At 42.3% G+C, this 23,579-nt stretch overlaps 1 long non-coding RNA gene and 1 pseudogene across 3 annotated transcripts in view; both read left to right on the top strand.

Annotated features, from left to right (window-relative positions):
* The window catches only part of LOC139440841 (uncharacterized), a 35,756-nt gene that overhangs the window by 555 nt on the left and 11,622 nt on the right, over positions 1 to 23,579 (top strand). For 2 of the 3 annotated variants that reach the window (XR_011651100.1, XR_011651098.1), the window contains exon 2: positions 15,634 to 15,762. This is a non-coding gene — a long non-coding RNA (uncharacterized lncRNA). Of the gene's footprint in view, positions 1 to 124; positions 415 to 15,633; positions 15,763 to 23,579 lie in introns of those variants that run through there. The other variant, XR_011651099.1, reaches the window with a different exon arrangement.
* LOC112300454 (small ribosomal subunit protein uS2 pseudogene) lies at positions 12,577 to 13,481 on the top strand (annotated as a pseudogene).

The raw sequence follows: 23,579 nt of genomic DNA, 5'->3' as shown, positions 1-23,579 counted from the left end.
CTTCCCTTCTTCGCGTTGTGGACACAGTGGGCGGGGCTTAGTAGAAAGGAAGTGGCGTAGCTGGGCTGCGCCGGGGCGCCGGGTGTAGGTTCGTTTTACCAGTTCCGGCAGGGGAGGGCGGGTGTCTGAGTTTGTTGTTTTGGGAGTGGGTGTTGTCGGTCCTTTCTAGAGGTTTCTGGGGAGTAACGCTGTGTACCTCCTTAGGCGGGCAGTGCGGGAAGATGGGAATTACGGGGTTTAATGCAGCATTTGTACCAGTTGTTGGTTCTCAAAGTGTGGTCCCTTTACAAGCAGCATCAGCATCGCCTGGTAAAATACTACAAATGCAAATTTTCAACACAACCCCCAGACAGAAATCAGAAACGCTGGGGATGGGCTCCGCAGCCTGTTTTAACAAGCACTCCAGGTGAACAGGTAAACCCGGTGTCCGCTCAAGTTTGAGAACCACCGCTTTTTATAATAACCTCAGTAGTAGAAACAAGAAACTAAATTGTGGCAGAACCTATTGGAAAGTGATTTATTTCAAACCTATTTTGTTAGAACCTATTTAGTTTAAATTAATTATATAGGTTGATCTCTCTTGATAGGGAACAATCGCGAAGTTATAGTCCTGAGTGATAAACAGTGGTGTAAATACGTAGGTTTATGTTTAAAAGAAGTTTCTGTTAATTTTGTATGTTTCTAATGATATATTACTTATGAAGGGATAAGTTCACAAACCTAGCTAGAGATTTGAAGTGGAAACCAGATGTTTTCAATGATTACCCTTTTTACTGATTACCATTTTTATACGTACATTTCCCCCCAATTAAGCTAGTTATAAAAAAAAGATACAGTTATAAAAGAGATACTAGTTATAAAGAAAAATACAGACTTGTGACACAGGCTACTATATGCATGCCAAGAGAAGGGATCTTAAGAAGATCCCTCCTCAGATGGACTAACTTTTGGACTGTGACAACAACATCTTGCCTTAGTGCCTTCTTGGTTTGTTCGTTTGTTTGTTTGTTTGTCTTGAAGGAGCCTTCCCTTTTACACACACATATCCCTCCTATTGAGTCAGATGGAAACCAGGTTTGCAATGACCGGAGTGACAATTTGCAAGAATTGAAAATGCTGCAGAGGGCAGCAGTGTGTAGCTAAAGGGGGAAGACAAACCAGAAAGATGAACTTTTTCTTAATATATACTAGAAATTTGTTTAAACTATAGTGTTGTTTTTGACAATTGCTCTTATTCTAATTGTATTTATGAAAGTAATCCCAGGAGGATCTTTCTTGAATACGAAATAGTATTTACAGTTGTGTAAAAATCTCTCAAATGAGAACTCTTCATGAACCCCCATAGATCAGAAAATAGGAAAATATTTGTTATAAGCTCCAGTATGGGATTTTTTAAAAATCATCTTGATAGTTTTTGCTTTCAGGATTGCTTTTAATCTCTTATTCTGTGCAACATAGATTATACTTGGGAAGAAAAGCTATATTGAATATTAGTTCCTCACAGAGAGATTGTGATGGTAACAGTTGTATACCAGGTACCATTTTTACATGTATTCATTTAATTTTCACGATGATTCTGTGTGCAGTTAAAGACACCTGGAGCAAATACAAGATCTGACTTAAGAGTGATACTTCAAATAGGTATTCTGACTTCCCACCTCCTTTGAAGTGTCAAAATATACTTTAAAGTGTCTAATTTTTAAAACATTCTCATTCAGATTTAATCATGTTTATTCTTCAAAAAGAGCAGTATTTAAAATCTCTAGTTCTTTAAGCCTGGTATTTATTTAATTGAAACCCAGTAGTACATGAAATTTAAAGACTCCAAATTATCATTAAAATACACAGGTATTTCACTTTCACTTTCCTTCTTTTCAAAGAAAATTTTAAACTGCTAAAGAAAATTAAAGTATGGCAGCTGCCTTTGGAAATGTGCCAACCCACTGCAGGGCACAATAAACTAATACATGTTGTTTAAATGGGAGATCACATTCTTTAATTTAGCTTTTATGGGATTCCTTCCTAACTAAGAGTGGCCCCAGATTTGCCCACATTGTTTGCTCTCCACAAATGCCTGAGATGAATTAGAGATGTGTTTGTAGTCATAGTAACTGGCTTGTGCCCTTTGTCCCCTTTAGTCAGAATAAGTATTTTGAATGTCTGCATGGAGATATGCTGCAGGGCAAGCTTCTGGCTTTTTGTACTCACTGAGTATTTTGGGGCACGGTGCACTGAAAACATACCCTGGGATGACTCTTACAAGGCATTGTCCATTTAAGGCTGATGGAAAAACCACCTTAAATAGATGCTGACCAGTGCAGGTGCTCGTCAGTCACAGCATTCCCGATTCTGTTCATGTGAGTCTGCACTGCTTTGCTAGTCTCCGGAAGTGCATTTTCTTCTGTTTGTGTGTACCATTATAGAGGAGGAAAATGGGCCACTAAAAACAGAAAACAAGGGTTCTTTTAGTTTGGAAAAGATTATAATCGGAGACTTTACAAAGATCAGAGATGATAGACTCACTCAAAATTTAGACCTATTTGGAAGTGGTGTTTAATAGTGCTCTTACATGCATTCTTTGTGGGATATATTCTGAGGGCATAAAGAACAAAGAAAATGCCGTCACAGATGTATTGCTAATAGAACTGTTGGTAATGTAATTTTGAAACTCACATCTAGTATAGATAAAGTAAATAATATATCTTGTTTAAAATCCTTAAGAGGAAATAAAAAGAAAATAAAGAGTTTGGCGGGGGGAGTGTTCTGATGACTTGTTTATGTATATACAGGGTCCAGCACAAATAATGCCCCTTTTTTATTACAAAAATCTTTTGTTACAAAATCATAAATATGTAATTCTGTAACATAGCAATATCATGCTCAAGCACACCATACGACATTTTAGGTGAAATGCTCAAATTGCTGTCCATCTCATGCGTGAGATTCACACACCCCACCAGCACTCAAGCGAGCCTTACTTCTACTGGACCCTGTATATTTCTTAGCTGTGATGTTACTCCAGTGGAGAGTGCCCATGTCTTTATATCTAGATGCCATCCCCCACAAAAGAAATAGCATGCCTCGGAGAAATGGTTGATTTCAGGTCTCAGCCCCAGAAAGTACAAAAGTGAGCCTAGAACATCTTGCCAGGAAGCAAGGAAGTGCCCCCAGGCTAACAAGATCAAGTCAAAAGGTCACAGACCAGCTAGAGGGGACTCCCCTAGCCAAATGTGAGTCAATATGAGTCTTTAAAGAATAATGACTGCCATGTATTATCAAAGCATTGAGTATGTTTTTAAAATCCTAAGTCCAGAGTGATACTCAAAATCAAAGGTGGGGGAGGGATTTTTTTCCTTTATAGAAGAATGCCAGCCAATAAATGTAGACGAAATAATAGAAATGGAAAAATTACCATGTGCAGTCCCCAGTGATTTGGGCGCAGGTCATCCATAGAAGCCAGAATCTATCTTGTAAGAAGAGGCAGGGAAAAGCTGACTGTTCACACTGTCAGAGTATTACCCCACAGAGTACTTGATTACAAAGGGGAAGACACACCTTATAATGAAGAAATTCAGCAGTCACCAGCTTAACCTAGAGATCGCACCACCACCAGCGGTGGGACAAACTGACTGCATAGGCCTCATGATTTGATGCAGGATGACGTCTCGGCATCACCTATGAAGAGAACTTGCCAAAAACACTTAACCTGAATACAATCAAGCCTTTTATTTTAAATATTTTATTTATTTATTTATTTTTAGAGAGAGGAAGGGAGGGAGAAAGAGGGAGAGACACAAGAGATGTATCGATTGGTTGCCTCTTGCACGCCCCCAGCTGGGGACCCAGCCTGCAGCCCAGGCATGTGCCCTGACTGGGAATCGAACCGGTGACCTTTCCATTCACAGGCCAGCACTCAATCCACTGAGGTACACCAGCCAGGACCAATCAAGCCTTTTGACCCAACTTCCAGTTTATAGGAAATACAGGGATAGAGGAACAAGTAAAATGACCCTAAGGGAAACTCAGGCAGATCCAGAATGGGGCTATTCTGAAAGAAAACTGGTCTAAATTATTCAAAAGTCAATGTCGCTAGAAATAGTGGAAGACTGTTCTAGACTGAGACAAAGGACAGCTCAATTAAATGCAATGGGTAAATCATGATTGAGTCTTGGTTTGGAAAAATAAAACTGTAAAACTTTGAGGACACTTTAGGAAATTTGAATATGGACTGGGTTTTGGATGATAATTGAATTATTGTTATTTTTATTAGGTGTGAAACTTACCTAGGTTACTTAGGAAAATATCCTGTTCAGTTATTTAGGGATGAAGTGCCATAACACCTGTAACATACCTTCAAATGGTTCCGCCAAAAAATTAGATTGTACAATATTCATGTGTGTATGAATATATATGTATTCATATGTGTACATTATATATAGAGAGAAAATTAAAATGTGGCAAAAGGTTAAGTGTCATTATGGAAGGACATGTGTTCATTCTACTAGTCTTTACACTTTTCTGTATGTTTCGGAGTTTTCAAAATAAAAAGGAAAGAAGTATTCATAGGCTAGATTAGAATAGTTTTGAGGGGTGTTGTATGTTTGGAGAATGGCAGGGGAAGGCAGCAGATAGTTGAGCGGAACTCTAGGAGCAGTAGCTTAACAACTGAGAAGTAATATTGAAGATTACAAAAGCCTATGTGGTTGTCAGGAACAAAAGGCTGTAAAAAGCCAGATGGGCCAAGGCCTAGCAGGAAGATGTGGGCAGTGGAGGCCAAAGCAGTCACAGGATCTCTTTGAAGGCCAGGAAGGAAAGCATGAGAAAGAATTACTTTGACTTCCCCACATACAGGAGAGATTCCAGTGGGTCTTGCTGTCTGATGTGGTGACGGGCTTTTTTCATTTTTTTGGCTTTCTCATATAATAGCCTTCAGTGGTAGTCTTAAAATGGTCTTTCAAACCGGAGTTAACTGGATTCATCTGCAGCACAGCCCCTGAAAGTACCTTCCTGATTATTGGGGTGTTTCCCACCCGCAAGTGCATGTTACCAGTTTACTTATTTATTCTAGAAAAAGTTTATTGCAGAAAAATCTTGGAACATTCCACATCACCTTTATGCACAGTGGGTAATAGAATGATCTTCTTTTTTAAGGGTACTTATATCCAACAACAGGTGGTATGGGACATACATATGTTTCCAAATGTAAAGAGGGAAAAAACAACTAACATGACTTTGCAGAAGCCAAAATGAGGCCCAGAGATTTGCCTCATTAAGACTATTGGCCCATAGTTTGATGCAGTCACATTTAGCCATTTTATTAATACAGTTTCAACAGTTGTTGCGGGGGGAGGCAATTGCAAAATAGAGACCTTAATGCTCAAAGAACCCATTAGGTGGCAGTGGGGACACAGGCATCTTTTGATGTCCGATTGTTTTCTGCCCAGTGATGAAGCCTTAGTGAAGGGACATTGCCAAGCAGCTTTGCAGGGCCGTAGACAGGGAAAAACAAACAGCCAAAACTGTGGTTTAAAGTGTCCAAGTAATGAAGACCTGATAGTCATCTGTACTCCTTCTCTTGGTTTTAATATACACGTTTTCATTTGCCCTTGCTATGATTCTTTTAATAAAATACCTTTACATCCAAAGTCCTCTAGATCATCCCTTGTGTGTTGTTTACAGCATCTCTGTGTTGTCCGTTTTAGAAAATAAGTTAGAAGTGTGGCTCATTGTGTTTAAGACATCCTCGTTCTCTATAATTAGTGCTCATGAAAGGCTGTTTGTGGACCTGGTAGGAGGCATAGGTTGTGTTTCCAGGGAAAAGTACTCTGAGATTTCTGTGCAAGAGGTTGGTGGGGAATGCCCTTGGGACCATCACCTGTGAGAGGTGACAGAACAGCACTGGGGAGAGGAAAAGTTGCTGTGATGCAGTTGCAACAGAAACCTCAGCCCAATCCTCTAGGGGTTGTGGAGCTGAGAAGGCCCTTCAGAGATGCTCTGCCCTGCCCCCCCCCCTTACATTAAGGGAGCCAGGGCTTTATACCCAGCCCCAAATGATCAGTCAATAGATGCAGGCTGCCTTTGTGAGGGGGCTATGAGCAATTCAGCTGAAAAGTATCAGCCACCAACTCCCCCTAGGTCTGGGAGGATGGGAACCTTGGTCCTCAAGGGGGAATCTGGGCAGCCCACCACAGCATCCCCTGTTTTTGGCATCTCTGATGCTGCCTTGCTCATAGAAGTTACTCATATTAGAAACTGTGAAACTGTCGCCTTCTCAGTATTGTTTCCTTGCGTTAAAAGCTAGTGGAAAAATGCCTCAGTATTTCCTGCAGATACCACATTTGTTTCAAGTTGATTTCTGATATATACATTGCTGTAGCAGAGCTTGCTGAGGCATGGGCAGCTCAGGTACAAAGACTAAGCATTTTCTCTTTTGAAGAATGCTCCAGAAATTTTTGGCACAATTGGTGATTATTTATTCCAACACATCAAAAGCCTTTAGGGTGAATTTTATTTCTTTTTAAAAAGAAATAATATTTTCTGAAAATAGCCTCTTTGCAGGAAGAAAAATGCATCATTGACTATTTGTAAAGAAGTTTGTTAATCTATTTTTTTGCCTGACTTTGTCTCCTTTTGTATTCTGTGACACTGAGGCTCTTCCTAACCTTTTTTCAGTTTCAACTAAAGAAATCATTTCCCCCTTATACAGCAGTCACTGGATGAACTCTGCTGCCTCAGAATTTTGGGTGTATTCCCCCTTCTTTGTGCTGCAGACCAGGCTGTCATCATTTCTTGGCTAGCTTGGTGCAGTAGACTGAGAATGGGATTCTTTTTCTCAGATGCATCTTCCACGCATGGGTACCAGATTGATCTTCTGGGAACACTAATATAAACTTGCCTACACGTACCTGTTAAAATCTCCACTTGTTAGCCCTCCATATAAGGCCATGGATGATAGGGCCACAGTCTGCCTCTCGGCCTGACCGCTGACCACATGCACATACTCCATGTACAAACCCTCCATGCTCTCTCTCGCCCTACTGGTTAGCCTCTCATGCTTTCTCCCACTTGCCTGCCTAGAAGAATATCTTTAAAGGCCCAGTTCCAATGGATCATTGATGACTGCCCACCAGCCTTCACAGATAGAGCACCCTGCTTCTCTCTCCTCCCTCAGTACTTCTACATCTAGTCAGGGTGCCCTGGACCACTGGTGTTTAGAAGAGAGCTCCTCTAGGCGTGCTATCCAAAAGGCAGTGATGACATCTTGTTCTTCTTTGCATCTTTACCCTTTGGCAACGTGTGCCTGGCACTAGTAAAATTGAAAACTTGGAAGAAGCAAACTTTTGATAGCAGTGAACATTATATTTGATTTTGGAAAGTATTCTAAAGATGTCTTGTAATTAGTGTTATATTTCTGACATGTGGGCATATGATATCAGTTTATTCATAGGTTATTACTGTAGTAAGATATAAGTAATTAATATTGGAAGCATTTTCTTGGAGAGAACTTTTTTTTAAAGATTTTATTTATTTATTTTTAGAGAGAGGAGCGGGGAGGGAGAAAGAGAGGGAGAGAAACATTACCTGTGGTTGCCCTCCTGAGTACCCCCCACCCATGACCAGGCATGTGCCCTGACTGGGAATCTAACTGGCAACCCTTTGGTTCTCAGGCCGGTGCTCAGCCCACTGAGTCACACCAGCCAGGGCTTGGAGAGAACTTTTGATTGATCCTAAATAATGGTGTGTCTCTTTGCAGGCAGTTAAAAGTGATTTTTACATTTGTGTTTACTGGTAAAGATATATAGATAGGAAAAACAGGATTGTAATAGCGTGATTATGAGCAATTTAATCAATGTATTTCTGGTTGTTGTTTTCAGTGTTACTGATTAGCTGCCTAATTTGATGATTTCTCCACAGGCAGAGTGAAGAAGAACCAATTAATCCAAAAGTCAATGGGAGTGCAGCACTCATGCAGCTGAGACAAGAAAGTGGCTACAATTTATAGATCTATGTGGCCATTTGTCATTGAACACAGAGCCCATGTTTATTTGCTCTCTTTTATTATGACTGGTAAAAGTGTCATGTTAAAGTCAACATGGTAAAGTCATGTTAATTTTTTCTGTGCTATCTGAAAGAAAAAATGAGAATATTTCCCTGTATTCTCTTAAGACAGACAAATTAATGTGAATATAATAGCTGTTTCTAACAGTTTGTGAATCTAGATTAAATGGTCATGGGCTTTTTTGGTTGTAACTGACATTCTGTTTTGTCTTACTGTTTTTCTTTTGCCTTGGTCTCAGATCTCTATTTTATGGTCAAAGGAAGGCAAGTCAGCACGTTTGGCCCTTGAAACAGTGCGCTGGACCTGGGATCTGTAGCTCTAGTGTGGATCCTGCCTCTCGCTAGCTGTGAGACCTGCAGGAGGAAGATCTTAACTTCAGTGGGCCCACGTTTCCTAATCTGTGTTTCCTTGCAGCCCTGAAACTGTGATTCTTAAATTTGTAGGAAGTCAAGAAAGTTGACATACAGTTTTCCCTAATTAACTGTACGTAGATAATTACTTGATCCTCCCCCCATCTATCCTTCCTGTGACTTTCTACTGAGGTATAGCAAGGCTACATTTTCTAACCCGTATTAGTCCTTTGATGCTAAGCTCTAATAAGGGATTTCCACGTATGAAATCCCATCGCATCCCCTCCCTCCCCATCCCACCGCAGCCAGCTCTCAGACCTGGGCATCTGTTGTAGACTCAGTACATGTTAGCTAAAGGAGGAAGCGCAGGGGCTCTATACCTGTCTCTTCAGTGTTGACTTCCCTTTTACTTTACAGAGAAAAGAAAGGTCATTTGGCAACAACTTCCTTTGATAATTTCCCCCTCCAGCACATGTACCTAAAAATTATTTGTGTTGATTCATCCTTGAAAAGATTTTTAGATGACTATATTAAAATTTAAATCATGTATACAATCAAAGCATCATTAAAAAGTTAAAGACAAGCCACAGACCATGAGAAGATATTTGCATAAAGAATTAGTAACCAGGATATTTTTTAACATCATGTCAGTCCTGGCTGGTGTGGCTCCGTTGTTTGGAGCATTGTCCCGTAACCAAAGGGTTGTGGGTTGGACTCCCCGTCGGGGCACACACCTCGGTTATGGGTTCGATCCCCAGTCCGAGCATGTACAATGTGTGATCCGGGTCTAGCACGTATGGGAGGAACCAATCGACGTGTCTCTCTCACATCGGTACTTCTCTCTCCCTCCCCCCTCTCTAAAAAGCAATGAAAAAATGCCCTCAGGTGAGGATTTTTAAAAATCCTGTGTGTCAGTAAGAAAACATACCCAATGGACAGCAAGTTGACCTTCTCTAGTAAGTGGAAGGTGGGCACCAGCACTTCCGCTCTGAGAGAAGCTCTTGCATGTGTAATAAGGAAACACATTAAATTTATTACAGCTTTGATTTTAAAAACAAAAACTTAAAAATCAACCTGAATGTCCACCAATAGAAAAATGGACAAAAATATGTGGTACATTTAAGTCCACAGATGAATAGATATTCATGAAATTAATAAGTGGATGACTAGAGGTACATGTATGAACATGGATAAATCTCAATAATATTCAGCCAAAAAAAGAAAATTGCAGGATAATGTGTACAGTAGGAGACCACTCACACAAACTTTAACGTCATGCAAAAATATGTTCTTTGGGAACCCATGCAGAGTGACGGCATAGACCAGGCAGGGAATGAAAAGCACCATGGTGTCGTCTTTGGAGGAGGAGGAGGGGTGTTGGCATCAGAGATTAGTATGCAGGAGGCTTTCCACTACGTGTGTAATACTTCATTTTTAATACATAATGTTTAATACGTATTTATGTAAAAACATGTGGTTTCTGTGCATGGCCTCTTTTTTACACCTTAGGAAAAGGTACCCACACCACAGAAGCATGGCTTGGACAGCGACATTTTTAGTAAAGGTGCCTGCACAACCCCACATCAGGACTTAGGACTTGGAGGGCAGAATGGCCCTCTCAGTCAGCGGCTCGCATATGGGACAAAACCTACACAGCCATCTGTAGCAGCCTTGACTGTGTATCTCACTTGACTCTGTACATCAAACAAAACAAACTCACCTTCCTCTGAGCTCAGAGTGAGTGAGGTCTCCATCTTCCCACCCAAGGCAAACCCCTGAGCAGGGCAGAGCTCGTCTCCCCCTCTCTTCTGTCTTTGTCCCATCATTCCTGCAGCTTCCACCTTGCTTCCCCGCTGCTGCCCCCGGTCTCTGACCCGATGTTTCCAGTTGCTGCCACTCCATTCCACTGTGGTCTGCTTTTCTCTTCCACCACGTCACTGCAGTGTCCAAGGCCCTCTAACTCTCAAAGCCAGGGATCCACTCCTCAGTTCTCACCTCACTTGATCTTTGCAATGTTGGACACCATCCTTCTAAAAACTCCTCTTGTGACTTCTGTCGCATTTTTCTCTCTTGAGTTTCCTGTCCTTGGCTGCCAGGACCTGGGTCTCTTTTGTTGGCTCTTGTTCTACCACTCAGCCTGTGAATGCTAGTTTTCCTTCCTCATCCATGTTTTCTCTTTGCTCTCTTCTACTCAAGTAGCTTCCACAGGTACTTAACAATTATTTATCAAACACTTCCTCCGTGCCAGGCTGTTTTCTCAGTCCTGGGGATGCAGCAGGGACAAGCCTTGCCCCCATGAGCTTATATTCTAGTGAGAGGAGACTGACTGCCAGTCGGAAAAGCAGATCTGTAATACTTACATGGTGATCAACTCTGTGGAGGAAAAGGAGAGTATGGGGAGAGGTAGTGCAAAAGGAGGGGCTAGGCTGTATTCATTTTATAGCACATGGTCAGGAAAGCCTCGCTGAAAAAAATCGACTCTGGGGCTGAGCCCTGAAGGGAGTGAGAACTGTGAACCATGTGGCTATCTAGTAGAAGACCGTCCCATGCAGAGGGAATGGCCAGTGCAAAGGCTCTGCGTTAGGAGTGTTCCAGTTTGGGACATGTTGCGTTTGAAAGGCCTACTATACATTCAGATGGAAATGCCAACAGGTTCATTGAATGGCCCTACATAGTTGTATCTATCCATCTCATTTCCCATCACTAGAATACAAGCTCCATGAGGATAAGGTTTTGTCATCGCTGCATCCCTAGCACTGGCGTGGAGTAGGTGTTGGATAAATGTTTAAGTGAATGTTGAAACTACTTAACTTCTGGGTCAATATCAAAAGTTAGAGCATAGGTATAATTGTAATCCCCAAAGAAGATAAAAGATAAAATAATTCAGAAAAGAAATTTAGAAAATAATGGCTAAAATTTTTCCAAATTTGATAAAAGGCTTGAAATTATACATTCAAGAAGCTTAGTAAACCCCAAGCAGGATACGTAAATTAAATAAACAAACTAAACCTAGACACATCATACGCAAACTGCTAAGAGCCAAAAGATTCTTGAAAATACTTAGGGAGCCCTGGCTGGTGTGGCTCAGTGAAATGAGTGCCACCTGCAAGCCAAAGGGTTACCGGTTCTATTCCCAGTCAGGGCACATGCCTGGGTTGCGGGCCAGGTCCCCAGTAGGGAGTATGCAGGAGGTGACCACACATTGATGTTTCTCTCCCTCTCTTTCTTCTTCCCCTCTCTCTAAAAATAAATAAAATCTTTAAAGAAAATACATAGGGAGCTCTATGTGCAAGTTATATTTTTGGCCACTAGAATAAAAAAAAAATGCACAAGATAGTGTAGTCCCTCTACTTATAGCCAATACATTTCTTAAATATCATATTTTTAAATATCAACTGACAACTACCTGGATGAGCTACCTCTCATACACATGTCTGGAATGGAATTTATATTCTTTTCTCCAGAGTTGCTCTTCTTTTTTCATTCTGGAATATAAAGCTCTTTTTAATTCAAGTACAGTTGACATACAATATTATATTCATTTCAGGTATATAACATAGTGAGATTTCACATTTATGCACCTTTCAAAGTAATCACCATATTGCCTATTTCAAGAAATTATGCCATCTACCATTCTCCTACAAGAGGGAAGCCTAGAGTACCTCTGGGCTCATCCTTCCTTTTCTTCTCTACCTCAGTGGGGTTATCCATTACATCATTATATAGCTCAAACCCTTCCCCTCCTCACAGATGCTATCTTAGTTCAGTCTTTTATCATTTACAGCCTGGAAGCCTCCTGAATTGTTATCTTGCTCTCTCAGCTGCCAGAATCCTTATTTTGTCAAGTCACTTTCCAGTTCTTAATTTTCCTGTGGTTTTCCATCCCTTTGGAAGTAGTTTCTGTAGCTTAGCATGACCTAGAAGGTCCTTCAAGGTCCGGGTCCTGCTAAAATCTGCAGGCTTAGTCATACCAAATCACTTGCAGCTTTCCGAATGAGCCATGGTATCATACCTCTGTGGCTTTGACAATCTTTTTTTTTTTTTTTAAGTAATAACTTATCAGATCAAAGAAAATTGAATCCTACACTAGAAGGTGAAAGCCAAAAATCACATCACCAAATCTCCTGAGGGCTCCTTTTTTTTTTCATTTAAAAAAAAATTTTCTTTTTGCACTACTCAGAGAAGGGACCACACGGTGTGGGTCTCAGTTGCCATGTAACTTACAGGGAAACTTTCACAATATCCAGAGCCCCTGATGCCCTGCAAGTCCTCAAATTCTGTGCAGCAGGAATCCATTTAGGGGGCACCAACCTTGACTTCCAAATGGAACGGTACATCTACAAAAGGAAAAGTGATGGCATCTACACTACAAATCTGAAGAGAACCTGGGAGAAGCTTCTGCTGGCAGCTCGTGCCATTGTTGCCATTGAAAGCCCTGCCTGTCATGTGGTCCAGGAATACTGGCCAGCGAGCAGTGCTGAAGTTCGCTGCTGCCACCGGAGCCACTCCTATTGCCAGCCACTTCACTCCTGGAACCTTCACTGACCAGATCCAGGCAGCCTTCCAGGAGCCAAGACTTCCGGTGGTTACTGATCCCAGGGCTGACCACCAGCCTCTCACCGAGGTGTCTTATGTTAACCTGCCTACCACTGCTCTGCGTGGCACACTCTCCTCGGGCTATGTGGACATCGCCATCCCTTGCAACAACAAGGGGGCTCACTCAGTGGGCCTGGTGTGCTGGATGCTGGCCCGGGAAGTTCTGCATATGTGTGGCACCATCTCCTGTGAACACCCATGGGAGGGCCTGCCTGATCTCCGCTTCTACAGAGATCCTGAAGAGATTGAGACGGAAGAGCAGGCCACTGCTGAAAAGGCTGTGACCAAGGAGGAATTTCAGAGTGAATGGACTGCTTTGGCTCCCAAGTTCAGTGCTGCTCAGCCTGAGGTCGCTGGTTGGTCTGAAGGCACAGGTGCCCTCTCAGCCTGCTCAGCAGTTTCCTACTGAAGACTGGTCTGCAGCTCCCACTGCGCAGGCCACGGAATGGGTAGGAACAACCGCTGAGTGGTCGTAAGCTGTTCTTCCACAAATTCTTAATAGGATGGGAATAAGGTTGACAGAAAATAAAAAGTTTCTAGAAGTTGAATTCATTGAAAAAAAATTGAATTCATTGGTTAATAAAATTATATAGGTTTTAAGTGTACATTTCTGTAATATATCATCTCTATATATATAACTTTTGTTGAATGTATTGGCATGACATTGGTTAATCAAATTATATAGGTTTCAGGTGTAGTTCTGTAATACATCATCTGTACGCTGTACCGTATGTTCACCACCTCAGGATGAGTCACCGTTTATCCCGCCTTCACCCTCTTCTACCTTTCCCACCCCCTTTCCTTCTGGTAACCACCATTCTGTTATCTATGAGTTTGTTTTTGGTTTTTTTGCGTAGTGCCTTCACCTTTTTCACCCAGCTGTATAATCGCCCTCCCCTCTGAGAGCTGTCAGTCTGTTCTCTATCTATGAGTCTGTTTCTATTTTATTAGTTTATCTTGTTCATTAGATTCCACATATGATTAAAATCATATGGTACTTGTCTTTCTCTGATTGGCTTATTTCACTTAACATAATGCTCTCCAGATCCATTCATGCTGTCACAAAGGAAAAGATTTCCCTTTTTATGGCTGAATAGTACTCCATTGTGTAAATGTACCACAGCTTTTTATCCACTCATTTACTGATGGGCGCTTGCTCTGTTTCCACATCTTGGCGCTTGTAAATAATGCTGCAATGAACATAGGGATGCATATATTCTTTCAAACTAGTGTTTCGGATTTCTTCATATATGTTCCCAGAAGTGGAATCGCTGGGTCATAGGCAGTTCCATTTTTAATTTTTTGAAGTCCATACTTTTTTCCATAGTAGCTAGGCCATCTGCATTCCCACCAACAGTGCATGAGGGTTCCCTTTTCTCCACATCCTTGCTAATACTTGTTTGTTGATTTTTTTTTGTGATAGCCATTCTGTCAGGTGTGAGGTGAATCTCATTGTGGTTTTAATTTGCATTTCTCTGGTGATTAGTGATGTTGAGCATCTTTTCATGTGTCTGTTGGCCATCTGTATGTCCTCTTTGGAGAAATGTCTATGGGGGTACCTTGCCCATTTTTTAATTGGATTGTTTGATTTTGGGGGGTTTTGAGTTATATAAATTCTTAATAAATTTTGGATATTAACCCCTTATCAGATGTATCATTGGCAAAGATGTACTCCCATGGGTTGTCTTTTCATTTTGTTGATGGTTTCCTTTGCTATGCAAAAACTTTTTAATTTGGCCTAGGCTTTGCAAATCTTGATGTGTGTGTGTGTGTGCATGTGTATAAGATTCTTCTCGCATTTCCCTGGCTAATCTGTACTAATCCTTGACTCCTCAGCTGAAGGATAACCTTTTCTTAGAAAAGTTGCCTGACCCCTTTCTCCAGGTGGACTCATGTCCCCATACTCCTCCTTTGTGATGTCATGGCAGCCTGTGCTTAGTTACCTCTATTATACCTCGTGTTCCACTGTGCTCTCATCATTGATTTTCCTTTAGGGCCCTGTCTTATGTATCTGTAGGTCTCCAGAATTTGCCACATAATAGGTGCTTGATGTTTGTTGAAGGAGTGAGTGCCTGAATGAAATATTGTTTGAATTGATTACCTATGTGGATCCTATCCATTTCATAGTCACGAAGATCTTGATCAACTTTCCCAAATATAAATATCCAGGTGAGAAAAGCAGAAAATAACCTGAGGCAAAGGCTCAAGGAGAGGAATTTTGTACACATGCTTAGGCAAGGAGACCTGACAGTGGTGAGGTGTACTGAGCTTACTTTCCCACCAAGAGAACTAAATAATTCACCTCCTTAGATGATCACCTCCTATGATCATCAGCACGCGGGTAGACCAGCTGGCTTAAACTGGGAGAGCACCCTCTTTCAGTGAAACTTTTTTGTACTCTTCCCAGCTATAGGTGATAGACTACCTTTATTTGCTTTTTATACCACCTTTTATGGAATAGTTCTCATGCCCATCATTCATATTCCTGGGGTCTTTGCCTCTAATCTATATTTAGTAGGCCCCCTTGTGATTCTTTGTAGAACGGATTTAAGCAACTCACTTGCCAAATCAAGGCCCAAATTTTTTCAAAATATTGTCTTTTGTTTTCAATCTTTTTCACCTTGTCAGCTTGTCTAATCCACTATGAAGAGAAGACTACAGAGTTGACAGCAGGGAAACGATTCTCTCTGACTTAGAGACCAGCGCAGACCAAGAAAGATGGTACAGCAGAAAGATTTGGGTCTCCCAGCTGAACAGGTGAGAGTCACCTTTAACTTTGTAGGGAGGCCTCTGCCATAGCATCACCCACATGTCAGCTAGCACAGGACCGCTTTTGGTTCTGTGCCAACTTCCATCTTCCAAAGCTGGTTGGGTACAGGGCTGGGAACCAGGTGAGCCAGCTCTTACCTCTGCCCTCACTGGCTTACACCAGTCCTCTTCTCTGTGGCCTGGTGTTTTCTTCCCAGGTGCTCTCAGGCAATAACCAGTCTCTTCCAAAGTTTATGGTCTGACCCCCTACTTTAAAAGTATGCACATAATTGTACTGCTGAACCTAACTACGACATTTGTACTTTCTATAGATACCTCTTGATCTTCCCAGGGTTCTCACCACGAACCCACTTAATACATAACGTATGGAGGGCTCTTGAAACCTGGGAGAGGCAATATCCCACCAGAGCGTCCAGCCAAGTCTGGACACATGGCAAATCTGTTGCCAATTCTCTTTCCATCTCTGAGATACTCCTTTAGTGTCAGGGAGACACCTTAAGAGTTCACAATTTAGATGCAGCAGCAGTAGTAACAGAGAAGGTATGCCAAAGAAGGAAAATAAGTTGTCAAGAACAATGAGTAATGGTAGAGTTTTTTTTTAAATCAATATCTGTCCACATATTTCTATGCATGGGGTGCATCCATCAGAGTGAGTGGGCGACATTTGTCCCAGCCTGGCTGAGCCAGTGCCGGGTGAGTCACTTTCTGTGCTATCAACAAACTGCCGGCCTCTCACCTCGGAGTTCACAAGCTCACTGAAGGAAACTCTATTCTGAATCTATCACTAATTGAATCTTTACATGTAATCCAACTACCAGCCAATTTACAAACTTCCTCCACATTCTCCTGGTTGTTTCTAACCTACCTCCTAATCACTTTTGCAGCCTGGCTGGATTTGATCAGGTTTATCGTAGTTTCCTTTGAGGAGGAATTAAGTGCCTCCTTCTCGGAGATCACTTCACACAGGTTGAGTAAAGCAGAGAGGTGATCTCATAGGGTTTTTCCATCCAGTGATGCTAATTTTTAAAACAAATATGTGAAAGCCCCAATCATTGTTTCTTAAAATCCCCTTTGTGCTCAAAGAGGAAGGTTGGCGAATAGTTCCAGCAAAGTGTCAGGAATATCAGATAGCCTGATTCACTGAGTCCTGGAAACAAACCTCAGTTTCTCCAATCAGTGGTTCTAGATGAGAACACTCTAAAGATGAGAAAACTCCCCATTCTCACGCACTAATATGGTGGCAAACCAGAGATCAGGTTGTGCTCTGGCAGTCATGACACATGAGTTTGACAAGTGTTCCCGTCTTCCTCTAACTGGCTCATGCTGTGTGTGCCCTTCTGGCTACATTGCTCCCTAGGGTTCCCTATTCAAGTCTTACTCATCTTTGGAGGTCCCACTCTCACCCAGTAACCATCCCCAACTCACTGGCTTAAAGGGAGCTTTTCCTCCCCTGAACTCCTCTGGCACATGTGTTAAATTTCTTCATTGACATTTAGTGTAGGCTTTCCAGGGTAGGGGCCAAGCGGAAATCTTATTGGTGGTACTTAGCTTACAGCACTGATGTACAATGCAGGCTGGGCATCAGAATCACCCCTATCCAGGCCCCAGAACAGACCTTCTGAATCAGAATCACTGCTTGGGTAAATCTGACTTAACCTAGGTTGAGAACTACAACTTTACCATTATGGTAAAGATTACATGAGCTGATACATAAACAGACACTTTTTAAAACTATAGACTTCAATTATAAATGCTAATTATGGCTTGTAATGAATGCTAATGCTGCCCCCTAGATCTACTGCTGGCCCCCTGGCTCCTAACTCCCTTTCTTTCTAACAGAACCTCCGTGTGTTCACTGGGCCACCCTTCCTCCACACAGTCCCCTTGCTTCAGGGGCAGCCACCCACCCCCAGTACAAGGTGAGGGACTGAGTGGTCTGAGGTTAAATCTATGGTTCAGGATTGAAACTGGCCTTTGAGAAGCCAGAAGAGTGCTGAAGACTTCTGGGAAGGGTCTTCCTCTTATAGGAAGTTTTACTCTTTCCCTTACTGTTACCCTAATTGTTACTGTCAGCCACCAATGATCTGTCTCCCTCCCCTCTCTGCCTTCCCCAGAGGGAACAAGTCTTAGGAAGAACCTGTGGAAAAAAAATCTGGGTCCTTAATGGTGGATCAAGCAAACCTGAGTTAACCTAGAGCTGGACTTCCCCTTATGAATACTAGTAAATGCCTCATTATTTAAGACAGTTCTATTACTTGTAGCTCAAATATCCTCCCAGATACACTTGTTTTTACTTTTTCAATCCCCAAGTATCACCTGGCATTTGCTCTCTTTAGTAAATGTTCTATAAGCATTAGTTGAATGAATGAATGAATGAATGAATGAATGAATGAACGAACTTGTAGACATTGAGTACTATATATGCCAAGTAACTAAACAAAGTCCCCAACATGTTGGATTTTATATTCTGGTGAGCATAACACTGCATAACACTGCACTTGTGGGTCAGTTTAGTAGCTTCTCTAGAGAAAGAAGCTTTATATTTCTCCTTTTGCAGAAAGGAAATGGGTTCAGCCAACATTAAGTAGGTAGAATGGGAACACCTGTTCCAAAGGACCACTGCTTAGAAATTCACCTGATCACCAGAGTGACTTTCTGCAGTTAAAGGAAAAGGAAACCACAAGTGAGATCATGAAGAATACTTGTCTCCAAGTTTATGACTCAAAGGGAATACTACAGGGCTCTTGTTACCATTTCTCAGCCCCAGAGCCTATGACAGGTAATTGCAGAGGACCAAATGGGGAGTAACAATGTGAAAGAGTTAGGAAAACTTGGTTTTAATAAATGAATGGAATTTGGAGAAGTGAAAACTGATGACATACTGAATGTCAATTTGTGACTGTGAAAGGGAATCGCAAGAGGTAGCGACCAGCTCATCTCCAGGTCTTCCCTCTGCATGAAAGTATTTCCTTAAAGATTGCCCAGTGCCAACTTAAACTGGAAGATGGCCTTCCTTAGAGATATTTTAGTATAGGGTATAGACTCTCATTTAAAACTGCCTTCGATGTATTCCTTGTGTACGTGATGGGATGGTCTCATTACTCTCCTGGGGAAGTGAACACTAGTAAACAGTAGTAGACCCATCACTGAAGATTAAGGAAGGAATCACCTGGTGAGGGAAATGTCTGCATGAGGACAGATTTGGGTAGTAATAGGCCTAGTGATGGAGCCTGGATGGTCAGGAAGCAAATTCAGCAGGGGAGGTAGGAAGGAGCAGTCCAGCAAGATGAAGTGAGGAGCAAAATCAGGAAGATTAACTATGATGCAAAACAAAGGTAAACCCTCTAGACCTAGAGAGATGGGGCCTCATGGAGCAGGGCTCAGGAACTTTGAAGCCTGACACCAGAGGAACAGGAGTCAAGGACATTGACTGTAAGGTGCTGAGGCCCGGCCTTAGTAATAACACTCAGCACCAGCTGAGAGACAGGAGACTGACAGGCACGACACCTCTAGGGCAGTGGTTTTCATGTAGGCTTGTGAGATAAGGTACGTGGCCAGTATGTGTAAATGTTCAGTAAGCTCCTCACTCTGCCCTGTGAGATGGCAGCAATGAGTTCTTCATTCTGAAGCTCTAAAATTACAGGTTCTTCTGGAACTGATTCAGTTCCCTGAAACAAAAAGACAATCATGGCAGACATCGTTTTTTCCCCAACAACTTTCATCTCTTTCCCTGGCCATAGCATTGCAGTTTTCTTTGGAAGACTGTTCCCCTCTGTTCCCGAACCATGTGATTCAGGTGATGCCAACTCCCTCCCACTCACACTCTCCTATCTAGGAATGGGTGACTGCGCTTGACCAATGAGCATATCCCGTCCTTCCAGACACAGTAGTTGGTTCAGGGATGGACATATGATCCAGGTTGGTCCAATGAAAGCCAGTTCTGAGATTTTTGCTGGAACCACTAGGAAGAAGCAACACACTTTCTGTTGGCATTGCTGAACTGTACAATATAGAATGTGAGCCCAGAGCTGGCAGAGGCCACTGCATGGAGAGGGCTTGCCAGCAAGTGGAACCAATCCAGTGGGAAGTGAAACAGAGAGAGAAAAGGAGAAATTGAAAGACAATTCTGGTGATATAATTTGAGTCATACCAGCTGTGACTGAAGACAGGCCTACTCCTGGTCTTCAGTTACCATTGCTAAGCACAACCTGGATTAGGTTTCTAATACTTGCAACTTGGCACCCTGAAATGATAAATAATGGAGACCATATTATGATAAATAACTTTGCTTTCCCATCTTCTCAGCTGAGTTGATGAGATCCAGCCAGTCAGCTTATATTTATGTTATCTATTGCCAACGATAGCTGTAGGCACTGCGGATATAGCCATGAATAAAATAGGGTCCTTGCTTTCAAAGAATTTACATTCTAGAAGGATGAGACAGCCTTTAAGTCAACAGTAAATACATAAGTTTAGCTATAGATAAGAGAGATCAAGAAGGTTAAATAGGATCACGGAGAGGAGAGGTTGTTTTTACTGAGGGTAGCCAGGATGGTCTCTCAAAGGAGGAGGTGATAAGTATTTGAGTTGAGGTCGTAATGGTAAGGAGAGGCAGCTGTTTAAAGACTGGGGAAGAAGGCGCTCAGCAGAAAGAAGAGCAAATGTAAAGGCCCTGAGCCAGGAACAAGAGTGGCGTGTTCGGGAGACAGAAATCAGGTGAGTATGGCTGGAGTGTGCTGAGTTAGGGGGCAGTGGAAAGAAATGACACTGGACAGGCAAGCTGGGGCAGACCCCTTGGCCTTATGAGAACACGAGTTTTATTCTGAATGCAGTGGGCACTCACTGGGGTGTTAACAGGTCCTGACTTGTCTTTTATGAATAAAGACAGTATTCCCATTGTTGGGAGAAGGTTGGACTCAAGAAGACAAGAGGGAAGAAAGAAAGACCTATTAGGAAATAATGAAATACTTCAGACAAGAGATGATGGAGGGACTCGACCACAGTTGAGGCAATAGAGATGGAAATGGAGGAAGGTGGTTGATTTAGGACACATTTTGGAGGCAGAGCCAATAGGATGTACTGATGGCTAAGTTTTAGCTTGAGCAGCTAGATGGCTGATGGTGCTGTTTACAAACTTGAGGAAGCTGAGTTGGGGAGCAAACGGGGTAGGAAAGAATGTATATTTCTGTCTCAGCTGTGTGAGATATCCCAGTAAAGATGTCAAGTGGGCAGACGGTTAGCCACACCTGGAGCTCAGGAGAGACATTTGGGCCATAGATATTCATCTGCAAGTCACAGACATAGGGATGGACTGGATGAGGTCACTCAGCTAGAGAAGAGGGATGGTCAAAAACAGAGTCCTCCCTGTGAATGGGCTCTGCGCCATTCACAGACGGTGAGAAGAAGCAAAGGAGAATGAGGAAGGGCCAGTGAGGTAAGAAGAAAACCAGACACACATGACGTCATGGAAGCCTAGACAAGTGCTTCAAGAACAAGAGGGTCATCATCTAGGGTAAGTGCTGCCCAGAGGTTGAATAAGATGAGGACAGAGAACCAACCTTTGACTTTGGCAAGACAACCCTGATAAGGGGCCTTTCCATGGAGGGGCAAGGACCAAGCCCTGTGGCAGAGCAATGAGAAGAGAGCCAGAGGGGAACCCCCAAGTGGCAAGCAATGTCGGGCTTGCTGGCCAGGTAATGTAGGGCTAGACATGTGGAATGTATCAAACCTTGTTATGGAGGTGCTCTTTTAATTTTTTAGTTGAATATTTTTATTTTTTAGTTTAAATTTATATATAATGAAATACACTTAAGTGACAAGTTTATTGAGGTAAAATTTACATAACATACAATTAACCATTTAAAAGTGAACAATTTATTACATTCACAATGCTGTCCAACCATTGTCCAAACATTTTCATAACTCCCAAGGGAGACCCTATACTGTTTAATGGGTACGGGGCTTTTTGGGTGAAGGTGTATTATATGCCTTCTTAATACACTATGTAATATACTCCAACAGAATAGAAGATTTTTTTTTTAGGTCCACATAGCTAACCTCCACAGAAAACAGCTCTTTAGTGGAAGAACATGAGCCAAGCCGAAGTAGTCTATTGTGTCAGAGGTCAGGATCATGGTTACCTTTGAAGAGAGGAGACTTCGTAGTGAATGGAAGGGGGCCTTCCGGGAAGCTAGAAATGCTCTATTTCTTGACCTGCATGGCGGTTACATAAGTGTGTTCACTTAAAGATAATTATTCAAGCTGCACATTTTTTGATATGTATTCTTATCTGTATATATACTTCAATTTAAAAAAAAAATTTTTAAATATCTAGGAATCAGGAGGCCTGGGCTTCAGTTCCAGCACTGAAGCTGTGTGATTGTATGCAAACCACTTACCCTCTCTGGACATGAAGTCCCCTCACCTGTCCATGGAGGGAATCAAGCCCGAGGCCCTCCATGGTCCCTTCCACCCAACACGGTCCACAGGAGGCTTCCTCCATTTGAAGCCAGGCACTTGTGCTACCGAAATCAGCCTGAAACACTTGCTGGCCTCAGCAGATGGGCAGTCAGGCCTTTTTACATCTTCCTCCTTTCAAAAGCTCACAGTTGCTGCTGACGTCTCTGTGGTGCCACTTGTCACTGGCAAGGCAGCTGTGAAGTTAATGATAGTGCAAATAAAAAGCGCTAGTAATTAGGCGACTGGATGTTCAAGCATTACTGTTATTTTAAAAAATCAATTAGCTGAATAAGACAATGCCACTGAGACAAACATTTATTTTTCTCCCTAGCTTGGTTCCAGCTGGGTAAGAGGATAACGTGGTCAATTCCAGAAGGGGAAAATGTGTTTCTAATATACAGGAACTTAATATGTGTTTTAAACCTGCATAGGGAAAGATGGAGGCTTTTAATTTTTTTTTTTTAAGTTTTTGTAAGGGAGAAAAAAGCTTCACATAATTACCTGTGATTTCGTACCCACTGCTACTTTATTAGCAAGCCTCTCGCGCTGGCAATGACTGAATCATTTCCTCCTTTTAGAAGCTCTTTGGTAACAAAAAAATGCTTCTAGGACACCTGGGGTCATGGATCTTTGTTCCTGTCTCGAGGATAAGACCTGGAGAGTCTATGAATCAAATCAATGAAGCAACAAAAATTTTCCCCTAAACTCCTCTTGTTCATTGTTCAGGTGACGCTGTTTAGCTAAGCAGGCGATACAACATGCAAGTGTTTGTTTAGCGCTCTTTTCTGAAGACTCCTTGGATCTGTGTCCTCATTAGCCGGGTAACTCTGGGCCAGTTACTGAAAAGTCCTGAGCCTTAGTTTCTCCTTATCTGTAGAAGGATGCTGTTAGTACCCACCTTGGGGGGGGGGGGGGGGACATGTGTGCACATACATACACACATGAATTAGTTAACATAATCCACAGAAAGTGCTTTGCTCAGAGCCTCACAGGTAACAGACACTCAGTAAATATTAGCTGTTTTTACTCCGGGAGGAAGAGGTAGTTCTTAGGCCAGTGGGGGAAAGCAATGAGAGGCAGCAGAAAGTGGATCTGTTTTCCTTTTGTGTGGCCTTGGGAGCTCCTGCATGCAAGGGCTTTTGACCACTGGGGTTCATAAGACCACCGGCAGGGCTTTTAGACTTCTCTGTGCTTATCAGTTTTTAGTCCCTGCTTGTTGCGCTTTTAGAACTGCAAATAGCCCTGGAGAGGGAGTCAGAAGCTCTGACTCTTCCCCTGTAATAGATGGTGACCACACCCCCTGCCGCCACAGCTGGTGACACAGGCTTTTAGCATAATGGAAGGCA

This window comes from Desmodus rotundus, chromosome 4 (genome assembly GCF_022682495.2).
Source record: "Desmodus rotundus isolate HL8 chromosome 4, HLdesRot8A.1, whole genome shotgun sequence".
Classification (NCBI taxonomy): domain Eukaryota; kingdom Metazoa; phylum Chordata; class Mammalia; order Chiroptera; family Phyllostomidae; genus Desmodus; species Desmodus rotundus.
This window is presented reverse-complemented; position numbering and strand designations above follow the sequence as displayed.